Source organism: Cottoperca gobio, chromosome 7 (assembly GCF_900634415.1).
Source record: "Cottoperca gobio chromosome 7, fCotGob3.1, whole genome shotgun sequence".
Lineage (NCBI taxonomy): Eukaryota > Metazoa > Chordata > Actinopteri > Perciformes > Bovichtidae > Cottoperca > Cottoperca gobio.
Genome location: NC_041361.1, coordinates 9,565,930 through 9,581,242, shown reverse-complemented (window position 1 = coordinate 9,581,242; position 15,313 = coordinate 9,565,930). Strand labels below are relative to the sequence as shown.

Sequence of the window (15,313 nt, the reverse complement as noted above, 5' to 3'; positions counted from 1 at the left end):
CCTGAACCCGTCCCTTATGTGTTTACATTTACATTATATGTACATATTTACACATGTATATATACATGTATATATATGCATATGTATGTATGTATGTATATATATATATATATATATATATATATATATATATATATATATATATATGCATATATATACACATGTATAAATATGCATGTATATATATATACACATGTATGCATATATAAATGCATATACATATGCACATATACACATGTATACATATGCATATACACATGTATACATATGCACATATACATATGTACATATACACATGTATACATATGCACATATACATATGTACATATATGCATATATATATATATGCATATACACATGTATATATATATTGTTTTGTTTTGCTTTTTTTTTTTTATTACTTTTTTTTTTTTTTCAAATTCAATTTTTAGGGCACAATTGGCCCCCCTCCCCAATCATTTCGCCCCTCCCCATGACCTCCCATGTATAGGGCCGCCTTGGCTCATTTGACCGCCGCTCGCACCGGCTTATTAGGCCCCCTGGGGTTTTATTGGCCGCCGGCGATTGGGCAATTGCGGTCGCCAAGACTCATTTGGCCTGCCCTGGTGTGTGGTGTCTGGTGCTTGGTGCTAGCTGTTAGCGCAGGTAGCCGTTAGCGCCACCTCCGCCAGCCGAAGCCGCTGCCGCTTGCTAGCTGCTGCTGCTGCTGCTGCTGCTGCTGCTGCTGCTGCAGGCTGCTGCTGCTGCCTTCCCGTCTAGTTTCCTCCTGCTGAATGACCAAACCGGCGGTTTATATAGCCTCGTCGCTCATTGGTCAGTTAAAATCGGCCGTTGCGCGTCGCTCATTGGTCAGTTACAACTGAACACGATCGTCCATTGGTCAGTTACAGCTGAACACGTTCGACCAATCAAGCCACCAATGGAACCCTGGAGACACAGTTTTGTGTTTTCTCTTCGCCAATAAATGTATGAAATACTGATCTACAGGAAGTTATACAGTGTCAAATCTATTCGAACTGAAAGCAAAGGAGTTTCCCTTCATATAGATGTCAAATAAACCGTATTATTTTTCTGTATTTTGATTGGGAAGCCTTTAAACCTCCCCAACTACTGCCGTGTGAGGCACGGATCTGTGACTTTTCCCTGTAATATCGCTGCTAAATGCTTTAAAATACTTTATAATCCCACTAAAGCTAGTTTCTAAATGTATTCTTTAAAGTTGACTAAAGTTTGCTGTTAAATGTATAAAACATTTCATATATATTTCAGACACTTGTGAATAATTTTCTGAAGCACAGCGTAACTGTAAACGCGTCACTTCCGGTTTCTACTATGTTTGTGTTGCTGTGTTGTTTGTATATATGCATATAATATACTTCAGCTGTTCAGCTGAAGTATATTATATGCATATATATACAAATATACAAATACACTTTTATAAAACGGTTACCAATTGTGGCAATATGAAAGAAAAATACACACTCCAATTTAAATAGTTTTTATTATTAAATAATGATTTTCAAAATAAAATAGTCCCTCCGTTGCCTTCTGCACATAAACATAGTGCGAGGTGGTTGCTATGCAACAACACTAAAAGCTAGAGCGGTGTTCTGTTCATTTAGTTTTTTTTCCATTTGGTATACCTGCTCTTCACGTAGCTCTGCATGTTGTCTTTTAGGGGCTTTTTTCTCTGGAGATAGGCACTGATCAATCCACTCCTCCATAGTAAAGCTTTGTAAATTTGTTTCTTAACGGACGTAATTCAACAGCTGTAACGGTTGTAGCTTTTTTCTCAGATGAGGAGGGATACTGACTTGTTGTGAAAAGTAACTACAATTCTACCCGTGATGTACTCATTATACCACGGCTAAGAACCAATCAGATTGCTTGATTTGACATGTCCGTTTTATAAATGCATATATACATGTATATATACATCAAGATCATTGGCTGACTTTCTGGGGAACTCCTGGTCTGATTAGCAGCGACGGCATCCATCCTACTTTGGATGGAGCGGATCTCATATCTACTAATATTACAGTTTATTAGTGGACCTAATCCATGACAACCCGGAGTTGAGACCAGGAGGCAGAGTTGCAGTCTTACACACTTCTCTGTGCTTCCTTCAGGGCAGTCGCCCACTCAAATCCCCATGATGACTGTCTGCCCCACAACTGCTTAAATTAATCAAATCAATGTTAAACAGAGGGGGAGTTATACAAAAAAACCCCAATAAAAATTAACACCACCGCTGCTAAAGTGCAACTAAGTAGAACAATTAAATGTGGGCTCTTAAACATCAGATCTTTGTCATCTAAAGCTGGACTAGTAAATGATTTAATATCAGATAGGATTTATTTATTTTGTCTCACTGAAACTTGGCTGAGACATGAAGAATGTCAGTCTAGATGAATCCACTCCGCCTCGCCATAATACTCACTTCCTCGAGGCACAGGCCGAGGTGGAGTTGCACTCAAGCTTATTAATAAATCCTAAACCAAAAAGCCTTGTTCTTACGCTTTCAAACCCAACATGGAAAACAATAAAGCCAATTTTATTTGTTATACTGTTTTGAATTTATATCTGAACTCTCAGAATTTAGTTTTTAAAACAGATAAAGTAATTATCGTAGGTGACTTTAATATTCATGTGGATATCGATAACGACAGCCTTAATAACACGTGTATCTCATTAGATTCAATTGGGTTCAGTCAGAATGTACATAAAACAACTCACCGTTTAAACCACACCCTGGACCTTGCAAAAAGTCCAGTGTTGAATTAACACCCAGAGTTGATTTCAACACATTTTCAGGGTTTATATAGGTCCGCACCTTTCAGAGTTAAATGAACACTTTCATAATAGTTAAATATGTAACACTGTGCCAGAGTTCCTTCTTTAACTCACAAAACAGAGTTAAAGTAACACTAATTAATATGTTATTAAATAATATATTAATTGGTTCCAATAAACAAAGCCATGGTATAATGTACAAACTTTCATCTGAAACATTGTATGAGCTTTGAATATCAAATAGCTTATGGAATTTAAGCTCAGACATTTTTATTATGAACCTTTCCTCACTTTGTAACACTCGAAATGCACGATGATGGTCATCAAAATAATTCTGGGTGAATAGGTTGTTTCTTAATAAACAAAATATTTTACCTTCAACCAAAACTACATCACATATTTGACAAAAGACAAACAAGTCCACATGTATATTCTACACCATCAACTTTAACCTAACTAGTTGAGAAAACATCTTTTGACAAAATCATTTCAAGCATTTCATTGTTGACCACATTCACATCTCTGAGGGAATAAGTCTTAATTGGTCCACAATCTTTATTTGAGGGTGAAGGTTTCCCAGTGATAAGCAATAGCCATCTGATGCTTTTTAGCAAGTGATTTTGTTTTGTTTGTTGTTTTTGAAATAATCTTTAAACATCTCATATTTGGCTTCAAACCTTATAGACCACATATACAGTGAGCCATAAAATGATGCTTAGGAGAGATTTCTAATGCATATCAAACATATTTTTGGTTGCGGAGATGCTCCTCCAAACTGCAGCATGACTAGGGTTGAGATGAATAAACCTGTTACGTCCCCAAGGTGTAGCTAGGGGAAGAGGGGGACAATAACACAACAACCAATGATTGAGCGAGTCACAGTAGGAGTGAATGTATATAATTGTTTATTTGTTGAAATTAAACTGGTTCCAATGAACTCTTAAAGTAGGGGTGAAGGGACCAAATGGTTGAGCCAAACAAAATAAATAAATATAACAAAACAAGACCTGACTACTACTGTCCTTTCAAACAAAACAAACAAAAGCCCTCACTAACTGATCTAATAAGTGGTGTAAAACACATACAGAGGTGGCAACAACCTGCTAAACTAGTGTTTCTAACAAAGTCTCTACGTGGATGAAAAATGTACAGGGTACCCCAATTTACCTAAATCCACAACCTCACACCACACACATGTTACCACAAACATAGAATTGTATATAATTTGCTTGGTCAAGGACGTCAGCAGTAGACCCCGACGCAGGATGAAGAGAGAGCCGGCCAGCTCTTCCTGGTCCTCCTTTATTGAGGGCCCTTCCTCCTGATAGGCCAGCCAATAGGTAATCAACACCTAATTCGAGCACAGGTGAGAGAAGAGGGGTAGGAGAGAGAAAAACACAGCAAGACCAAAACACAACCTGCCTAGCACGTAACACCCCCACCCATAAAAATCCAAAACCTCTTTGGAAATGCCAATCAACATCTACCAAGCACGTGCATCAGCGAGAATGTTGTCAGATCCCTTTTAGACCACTCGTCAGAATAAACAACAATGTCATCTAGATATGCTTTACAGTTTGGAATATCTCCCAGTACAAGGTTAACTAACCTCTGAAAGGTGGCAGGCGCATTGCACATACCAAAAGGCATTACTGTGTACTGAAGAAAGTTGTCAGGTGTCACAAAAGCAGAAATGTTGGACGCACGGGGAGTTAAAGGAACTTGCCAGTATTCTTTTAACATGTCCAGCTTACTGACAAATTTTGCAGGACCAATCTCATCAATGCAATCATCAATGAGTGGTAATGGATATGCATCTGGGACAGTGACAGCATTGACCTTGCGAAAGTCAGTACAAAACCTGGGACTTCCATCAGACTTTGTGTCTAGAAGACAAGGGGAACTCCAAGGACTAGAACTAGGCACTGCAAATCCATTGTGCCAAAGATATTCAACCTCCCTTTTAACTGGATTAACCCTGTAAGCACACTGTTTGATTGGCGAAGGGTTAGTCAGTACGATGTCATGAGCTATTACAGAAGTTTGGGTAGGAATATCATTAAACAGACTTGGGAACTCAATTATGAGGTTCTGAATATCAGAACGCTCTTCATTAGGGAGATGAGATAAGTAGTGGGGTACCACAGACAATACTTCTGTATATTACTAAGCCTGGCCCCCTGCGGAAATGCATTAAGCATAACCAGGTCATCTTCATCAACACGTGAGCTCACCTTGGAAATAGAAGCGATAGGAGAGACAGAAGTCTCTACCTGATGAGATGGGGAAGATCTTATTTGGTCTTCTCGGGAGCAATACCTTTTAAACATGTTGACATGACACACTCTGGTACGACACCTGCGGTCAGGTGTCTGAAGGACGTAGTTTGTGTCACTGAGCCTCTTACCTACAACATAAGGACCAGAACATTTAGTAGACAAAGCAGAGCCAGGTACAGGCAAGAGAATCAAAACTTTTTCACCCGGCTGAAACAAGCGAGCTTCTGTCTTCTGGTCGTTGTGTTTCTTAATCTTCTCTTGGGAAGATTTCAGAGCATCTTTAGCAAATGAGCAGGACCAATGTAGGCAATCTTTGAGCTTGGCAACATACACCGTTTTCTTTGGCACAATCAATTGCTCTTTAAGAACACTTAACTCTGACCTCATGTCGAAATACTGGCTCAGCAGGACTAAAACCTAAGGACTCCTGAACAGCTTCACGGGCAGCAAACAACACAAGGGGAACACCATCATCCCAATCTTTTTGAAATTCATGGCAATGTTTTCTTAACATAGATTTCATAGTCTGATGAAATCTCTCTAGTGCCCCCTGGCTTTCAGGATGATACGGACTAGACCAGGGGTCGGGAACCCTTTTGGCTGGGAGAGCCATAAAAGCCAAATATTTTTTTTATGTATTTCCTTGAGAGCCATATATTTAATACATTTGAATGCAACTTTATGCGTGCATTTTTTAAGAATAACACGTCTCCGAGTACTAATAGCGGTATCAGTGTTTCATTGAACAGGTGCTCTTTTATTAAATAAACTAAACGCTTACGTTATTTATCTCATTTATGTGCACGTTTCAGTGTTTACTGCACGGGTGTCAAACTCAAGGCAATTATATCCAGCCCGCGAGAAAATATCATATGTCTGTCATAACTGGCCCGCCAGTTTTGGTGATTAAATCAATGCATGGCACAACCACGGGAAAAGACATTTGAGGAAGTATCTAAATGTGTGAATGAAATGAAAGTTTTTGGAAAGCAAAGGGAAAGACACCACAGATCTCGGGGACGAAAGTGGCGATGTGAGCTGGCCTGTTTGTGCGATATAACGAAGCATCTTACTGTTAAACCTGCAGCTTCAGGGCCGTGTGATCACGGACATGTGTGATGCAGTGAGAGCTTTCTAAGCCAAGCTGCCTGTGGGAGACTAGGATGCAGCAAGGAAACTTTCTCCTCCCTGTGATTGAGTTTGACACCCCCAGTCTACTGCTTGCTTTGTGCAGTTTCTCCTCTGCTCGGTTTCGAGAAGGGCGGGGCTCCGCCCCCTACGCACACACATGTGAACACACCTTAACCTACAGCCAGAGACAGAGCGGAGGAAAGGAGAGGGGAGAACTAAAAACAAATCCGCTGCTAAATGTTTTACTTTAAAATGACACAATATCATTATTTATTACTTGTTAATCATGTTAAAAAATGTCACCTCAAAATAGTCTGCGATCCATATTGCGTTATTGAAAGAGCCATCGGTTCCCGACCCCTGGACTAGACATTACATGCTTAATGCCTAAGGTTTCAAGTAACTGGGCAAACACTTTAGACATGAAGTACATTGGTCAGTTTGAATCACTTTAGGTAGACCAAACAGGGAGAAAAACTTCACAAGTGACTTGGAGATGACTGGAGCAGTGATCTTACACAATGGAATCGCTTTCGGGAACCTAGTGGAAGCACACATGACCGTTAGAAGGAACTGATTGCCAGCTATAGTTTTTGGTAAAGGTCCCACACAATCCACAATCACTCTTTCAAATGGCTCACCCATTACTGGAATGGGGTTGAGAGGAGCAGCATGAATCACTTGATTCAGCTTGCTAACAACTTGGCACACATGACACGTTCGGCAATAACAAACAACATCAGACTTGAGGCCTGGCCAAAAGAAATTTTTTAAAACTCTGTCATACCCCCATGTGTCCTGACCAGGGATGATCATGAGCCAAGGACAGCACTTGAGAACGATAAGTGGTAGGCACAACAACCTGATAAGTTGCATCCAAGTTCATATCCTCACAGCCATCGCAAATCCAGCGACACATCAACAGGCCATCCTCAAGAATGTAGGCCATCTTTTTCGACTTGGCCCCGGCCTGGCTGAGAACAGAGGAAACACATTTCATAAGAGTTTTATCACCTTGCTGGGCTACAATGAACTCTTCCCCGAGTGACCGGCAGTTTTACAAGCTCCGAACAGGAGACCGATGATCCAGCACCAGCAGATTGAACCACCTCCGGCTGTCTGTCAGACTCAGACGAGACATCAGGAAACTGCTCTGTAGCCAGAAAAGAATCAGACAAGTTATGACCATACTTCTTTGACTGGGCCCTTGTGACCACACAAGCAGGAAAGATCTCTGGGAGTACTTGAGTTGGTTTTTCAGCATCAGAACTCAAATCAGGAGTGTCTAGTACTTCCGGGACTGGCACAACCTTGCCCCAAGCTAAGTCATTACTTAAAATGAAATCCACTCCTTTGATGGGCAAGTCAGGGAGGACAGTAACTTTAAAGAACCCTTTTACTAAAGGTGACTGAATATAAACATTGTGCAACGGCGCAGCTACCAGAGTCATACCAACACCTTGAACAACTGCACTTGAGTGACATGATGACTCAGGGTTTAAATGTAAGATGCCTTCTCTAATAATAGACTGGGAGCCTCCCGTGTCTCTCAATACCTGTACTGGCAGCTCATCTTTTATCTCACCTGTAAGTGAAACAAAGCCCTGCGAAATGAAGGGTTTGAAACAGGGATCAGGTTCATTTGCTTCCTGTGAGAGTTCAATGTTTGAAAATGGGGGTGTGATACTGAAGTTCTGTCTGGGTGCGAAGAGGAAGCAAAAACATTAAAAAACCTAACATTACACACAAGAATAATGTGCAGCCACAGAGAAAACTACATTATAGAAGTGATCAGTTATTCAAACATCTTCTTACTGGCTAGTGCAAGATGGGAATGCTTATGAAGACTTCATTTCAATTTCATTCACTTTTTAACAACCCTCTTTTACACATGTGGCTAAGAAGGTGACGTGAGAATTATAAATCACCATAATAATATAATTACCTTATGAAAGACTAAAAGTATTTTTGGAGATATGGCAAGTGCTTTAAACAAGCTAAACAAATACAACTCACTTGTTGTCTCATCAAGATCACTTCCTGTGGGACTCTCTGCTGACTGCAACAAGCGACGCAACTCTTAAAACCTCTTAGCCTCTTTTATGACATTTGGACTGAAGAACACATCCCATTTCAGAAGGAGCCTGGATGATGTTTCATGATCAAATAGGAGGGTGAAGTCTTCATCCACCTTTACGAAAGAAGATATTACTGTTACTAATACAGGAAATGCGTCAAGCCATTGTAAACATTTGATTGCAAACTTACCAATCCTTTGCTATCCAGGAATATTGGGAAGGTGGAGAGGATATCAACACCTCTGCTTTGGTCATTAACACGCTTCTGACGGTGCTGAACGGTTTCTCTCATGTTCTGAAAAATCAGGGAATTGTCTGTGGTATGGTTGAGCAAAGACATGGCCTCTTGGCAAGCATCCCCATCCAGCTGCCCTTTCTACATTAACAGCTCGTTGGACATTTGGGAGAAGTGTCCATAGGGCTATTTGGTGATGGTGCAGATCCTCGACAAATATTTTGTTGGATTGCTTTCAGACGCCAAGCAATGTATCCTGTGCTGCTTGCAGCATTATGGAAGTGTTCCTGAAATAAAACAAAAACATATTTTGGTCATACTTTAAAGAACTCAAATGTCAATGTCATACAAACGCCTTTGTGTCATAATATGCACGTTTGATATGCAACTTTCATGCAAACAATAAGGAATATTACATAGCCTTTCTTGGTATATAGATCCTTGAGGGAAGGGAACGGCGTCACTATCGCAAGAGCATACTCTTCTCTTATAGATTTAGTGGTGATGTGCCCGAGGGGAGATGTTAAATTCCTCATCAAAATTTGCACAATGGGCATGCAGTTATTTGGCACAAATTAAACAATATAAAAAAACACACTGATGATTTTCAAATATGCGAGCTACCAGTATGTTAACCATTTGTCTTCTTGTGGCATCTTTTAATGTTTCTATTGTTTGGTAATCCTGTAGTACTTCTTCACCACCTCAGCACAGCTTCAATCAACTAATAAATAAAACATGATAACCCAAAACATAATGATAAACAGCTTTTCTAGAAAAAGTGTTAAGAGACTACTGAGAAACAAGCTTTGTTATGACCCGTTTAGCAGACACTGCATCATGTGTATCCTCAATTCTTTGTCTCTTGCTCGGGACCTCATCGATATTCACAGTTGATGCACTTGAGCTGAAGCTTGAATCGGACTTATCAGAAGCAGAGGAAAAAGGACCATTCAGAGAACTCTAAAGAAAAAGAAAAGATATTGATCATTTTATTCTGTTCATTGAGGGGTTTGATTATACTGGCCTTTTTATCTTACAATCACCTGAGAAAACTGTCAGCACCACGTTGCCTCGTCCAATGAGGTCTCTGAATATTTCTTTATTAACTTCTGTCTCTGTTGCATCCTTGTATACAACTTTTGCATCAGGTGGCAGGCAAAATTTCTCAATGACTGGAAAAGACACATCAGACTGAATGTGCTTTGAAGTAAGCAGTTTCTTGCCACAAAGCCAATTACTTTTCCTGTACTTTACATGGTTCACCATTGTATAATAATTAGACAAATCAACCATTTCCCCTTCACAAAACCCATTCCTCTTAAGTCTGGATTTGCTTTTCTGAATTTACTGTTGAGGTATACATTATGCTTTACACCAGGGGTGGGCAATTCATTTTTACATGGGGCCACATGAGAAACCCGAGCTGTGTTGGAGGGCCGAATCAACAATAAATTGAACTTAATTCTGCTCAATATTCATTTTCTCCCATTGTAAAAAACAGTACATTTTATGTTTTGATTAGCTGCGACTGGTAATCAGAAGAATAAGGATATTTCTTCCAATAAATATATGAAATTGTGGAGTGGGTCAAATAGGAAAATACTTCTAGAGAAGTAATAAACAGTACAAACAATCATTAAATCAATATTTTATTTTTAACATGTTAATCTTCATAAACCAATACTGAAAAGGTGTTTTACAGTATGTAAAGATAAGCAATTAATCAACTTTATACATAAAGCAATAAGTGCTTTTGATGTTTTTCAGTTCACTTTACTTGTTCAGTGAGAAACATCCAGTCTGTCTTAGGCTTGAACAAGTGCACTGAAATCTGGTTGAATGTCTGAGGTGGATATGCGCAGGACAGCTGACCATCAGTGATAGAGGATCTGTATCTGGATTTGTTGAACTTCATCACTGAGAATGTCTGTTCACATATGTAGGTCGATCCAAAGAGGACCAGAATCTTCTGAGCATGTCTCCTCATGTGTGGAAAGTTCTCCTCTTTCAGGGAAGAGTAAAACTCAGGCAGTGAGACTGACCCAAAGTGCTCTGACAGAAGTGTGTCAGACTGCAGGTCAATTAGTTTAAGATGAACATCACTGGGTGCATCATCCACATTGCATGTAAATGGGGAAAAATCATGTGCATTTCATTCTCAACTGTTTTAAAGTCTTGAAATCGCCTCCAAAACTCACCATGCAGTGCTTCTAACATGGATGAGTACCTGTGGAGGTGATCAGCTGATGGTGTGGCTTCCTTCAGTGTTGCCAAGTGGGTGAGAATGTTGTCCTCCATTTGGCTTGAGAGAAGCTGCAACTTTCTCATGAAAGCCTTCACTGCGCTGTACATTTTATGCACAAAAAGGCCCTTGCATTGCAGTTTGACATTTAGTTAATTCATTAGTGCGTCACATCTATAGCAAAACCAAGGTCTGCCATCCAGTCTGCATCTGAAAGCTGTGGGATGTTTTTTCCTTTCTTCACACAGAAGTCTTGAATCTCTTCTCTCAGGTCCCACACTCTTTGCCCAGGCTGAGCCACCTGACAGCGGCGACAACATGGTTATTTTTTAGAACTGACTTACACAACACTTCCTGATGTATAATACAATGCAAAAATACCCATTTCTGTTCAGGGTTCATTTCTGTCACTTTATACTGCATTCTCTTCAAAAGTCCAACATTTTTCCACATCAGAGTTGGACAACCATCCGTTGTCACGCCTGCCAGCTTGTCCCATTTCTTGTCCACATATGTATTTACCTCTGTGAACAAATCCCTCCCTGTTGTTGTCCCTTTCAATGACTGCATGGCTTCTCAAATGCCTCCTTTTTCTCCGGGCATATGAGTGCTGCAGAATCCACCAAACACTCCTTGATAAACTCTCAGTCAGAAAACGGTTTACTTTTTCTAGTAATTTTGTGGGATAAGACATAACTTGACATAACATAAGACTAACACAGTTAGAAAGTTATTTACACCATGCACGCAATACAATGGTGTTGCTTTTATTTTTAAAAGGGTGCTGTTAAAAAATATACATATACTTTTTCATGTTATAATTTACGATTGTCCTCACGCGGGCTGGACGTGGCCCGCGGGCCGTACAATGCCCAGGTCTGCTTTACACCATAAAAAAGGCACACAGACACAGAGAGACACACACAGACACTGAAACAAACACAGACACACAGACTGACACTGACAGTAAGCCAAGCTGAAGACCTTTTTCATTGAATTGTAGAAAATCAAACTGTCCTTCAACTGCATCCAATTTCACATACTTGTGCTGTTGTCTGTACTTCACATGGACCAACATTTTTACTGAAACATGCAAGAAAGTTTGACAAAATAAATTGAAATATAAATAAAACAGTAAAACACAAAATAACTTAATACAGTGAAGGCCCAGTCTTACGGACAACTAGACAAGTTCAACAAGTGAGCCACTGTATGCATGTTGAGTGTTTTGGGGTCTCGCTGATGTTAAGCCGCCCTAAATGTAAAATAAACACCATTTAAGACCAAGAGTATTTTATTGCAGCTATGAATTTTTATGTTAACTGTTGTTCAAGACATGGTTTTAGTAAGGAAAGGTTCCGCCAAAGGTTGGTTAGCTAGCTACCGCCAAATGTTAGCTAGCTAGCTATAGTAGCTACCAGACTGCTAAACAAGGCTTCGCAAGGCATACATTCCCTGTAGATGTTTCACAGTAAATAATGCAGTTCATAGCAACTATTTATAATTGTTTCAGTGAGTTTAACCTAATTGTACTTACCCTGTCAACTGCATAAGGAGAGAAAATTGAGCTGAGTTGTCGTGGTGTCGTCTCCAACCGAAGCGGTGAAATAAAGGGGCGGAGCTTAATTACATCTCTGCAGAGTTGGTCTAACTCGTCCCTTTCAACCCTCACCTTACTCACCCATTCTCGTCCTAATTCAGCCAAAAAATAGTAAACACTCAAGTTTTAGAAATATATATTAGCTGAGCTCACACACATCATATTTTCAGGAGAATATACCATAAAATATATGTACCCTGTCACATAGGATGTATACATTACTATTAAATGTGTATTAAATATATTATTAAAGGTATTTAATGTAATAAAGAAGGACATTTCATTTACTGAAAGGTATAATATCCCTTTCCTAAACAAGGTAATTTGTTTTCTTTCAAATTATAAATATATTTTATGTAACCCATCTTGTAATAAAGATACATATCAAATTTGCATATATTGCATTATCATGATATTTGAATGCAGTTTTTTATTTGCATATTTGTATTTATTGCCCTCTTATATATACAGAATATGATTGCCCCCGACTTAGCTATAGAACACAGTAGATCATATATACAGATATTTACAGGATATACCTTTCAAATGAGAAATCATTTAAGGGACACACACAAACTATTACTATTACTATTATAAATTATCAATACACCTAAATTGAGTAATTAAGTTAAGTTAACTAAATCATAATGCAAACTTTTTTGTTGATTTGACTAGGCCTATATTTTACTCACAATGAAATGAAATGAGCAGTACAGGACGTAGTATCTAAATGTATATAAAGATACATGACACGAATGAGTGTGAAACAGCTGGTTCATGTTTGACTCATGATTTATTACATCTGAACTATGGCCACTAGGGGGCAACGCACACTCATTTTTGCTCAGTGTGTTTAAGTAGACACTATTGGCTGTTTTTCGGAAATAAAAGTAGGTATGTATTTGTAAGGTAATTTATTTGAAGTTTTTAATTGTGCTATATAAATTATTAATTTGATTTGATTTTGATTTGAAATTTGGTCTCAAACACACAGTAACTTCTCTGTAAGGACTTACTGTAGGGTGTGTATGCAATGCTTTGTGGCTGTTTCACAATAGTTATGGTTGCACGATAATATTTCTAAGTATTTAAATTTGTTCTGTTCTCATGCATATTATATGAGTCATGTTGTGCCTCTTTATAAAGAGAACATTTATTTAGCATTTTTGTACAGTCAGTAGTAAAATCAGTCACACCAAACACAGAACCTCATCATAAAAGTGGCAGAAAAAAAAAGAAGACATATATACCTGTCAACCCGGTTAGATGTGTCTTATGTTGTGACGTTAAACAGTAAACCGAGTGGGATCTCATGGGGACAGGATTACCATGATAGTGATTATGATCTTATTACTTTATATATTTTTAGCTCATATTTCAATATTTTTTTATTGTCACTGCACAAAGTACAATCAATGTGTGTCTATATTAGTTAGTAAGTGTATTTACTAATAATAATACAAACTTTTTTTGTTATTTAGAGCAACAGACAAGAGGTGAATCTGGATTGTACAATGTGCACAATAGTTGCTTCACGAGAGGGTTTGGTAAGTAATTTAGCTGGTTGTGTGTGTGTGTCTGAGCGTAGGAGGTGTCTACTGACTATGAAGACATTTTGGTGGCCAGATGAGGATTAGAGAAACAGGGGGTCGGGTTTGTTTGACACAAATTCTTCAGAACAACCAGAGGTGTTTGTTTATCCTGATCAGTGTTAGTGCTGTGCATGTGTCTGTTTGTGTGTGTCTTTCTGTCAGCCTCCTATCTGTCTGCCTACTCATGTTTGTGTTTGAAGCTGAATCCTGTCAGACTGTATGATGACTCAGCCGTCCAGATTGTCTTACTGTACAATCATCTCTCTCTCAGCCCTGGTGCGTCGACAGTAACTCAGTGATCACCTCGCTGTCCTGGCGACTACGACCGCAGACAGCAGAGCTTGTGTTTGTGTGTGTGTGTGTGTGTGTGTGTGTGTGTGTGTGTGTGTGTGTGTGTGTGTGTGTGTGTGTGTGTGTGTGAGAGAGAGACATAGTGCCCCTGATAGCAGTGTGCATGTGTAACTGTTTATCTGACGACATGTCAGTGCATTGTGTGTTTGTGTGTCAATGACCCAGAGAGACAGCAGAGCCAAGAAACGACTTAAACGGCCGCAGCTGCATTTCTATGGCAACAGGGTGTTTTAATGGAGGGACATTATGGGCTGGAGAGCAGGGTAATGACCGCTCTGGCCGTCGGAATGCCTTGATCTTATCACCACGGCGAGAGGGGATGCTCCCACTTTCTGATGGTCTAATAGCCCCTGCTCTAATAGACAGGCAGCCTGGGCCACTGAGGTCACTCGGAAACACAGAACCACCCCTCCCACACACACACACACACACACACACACACACACACACACACACACACACACACACACACACACACACACACACACACTCACACACACACACACACACACACAAACCCCCAGCACTGCTTTTCCACAGAAGCATAAGCATATAACTGTGTCCAGTTTTCTGGTGATGCACTGTAACAGCTGGTTAAAGGGTCCTATTATAACACTGCCTTTCTGACAAATGTAGCGAGTATATTTTAGATGGAAATGTAATAAAAGGGCATTTCTTCCAGGAGAGGAAGAAACAAGGGAATGGATGAGGAGAGAGCAAACGAGAGATAAGAGTTTGTTGAAAACCTGTTTGTAGAAGAATGGCCTGTCACTGTTTTTGGCACCCTCACACACTCTAGTACTCGCACAGCCTCGCGAATCTCACACAGCACGGCGGAGTGTATACACGGGCAAATCCTATAAGGCCATTTGAATACCACAACAGTCTTCTTCTAATCTGTTTGTTTGAAATGTGTGATGAATCGGCAATTTTCAGCAGACCCAACGCAGGCCTTATCCACACCTATTTGTCCATGTTAAGGGTTGAGTTATTTCTCAACACGATTGGT

The 15,313-nt window shown here is 39.7% G+C and overlaps 2 long non-coding RNA genes across 2 annotated transcripts; both read right to left on the bottom strand.

The window, feature by feature from the left end:
* Window positions 1–3,544: 3,544 nt before the first annotated feature.
* Window positions 3,545–5,173, bottom strand: LOC115010796 (uncharacterized). Its single transcript, XR_003832532.1, has 3 exons — window positions 5,028–5,173; window positions 3,961–4,144; window positions 3,545–3,622 (listed from the first exon to the last, which is right to left on the bottom strand). It is a non-coding gene; the product is annotated as an uncharacterized LOC115010796 (long non-coding RNA).
* A 2,649-nt stretch (window positions 5,174–7,822) lies between these two features.
* LOC115010797 (uncharacterized) lies at window positions 7,823–12,389 on the bottom strand. The gene is made up of 4 exons (XR_003832533.1): window positions 12,299–12,389; window positions 8,472–8,803; window positions 8,220–8,394; window positions 7,823–7,901 (listed from the first exon to the last, which is right to left on the bottom strand). It is a non-coding gene; the product is annotated as an uncharacterized LOC115010797 (long non-coding RNA).
* Window positions 12,390–15,313: the final 2,924 nt, after the last annotated feature.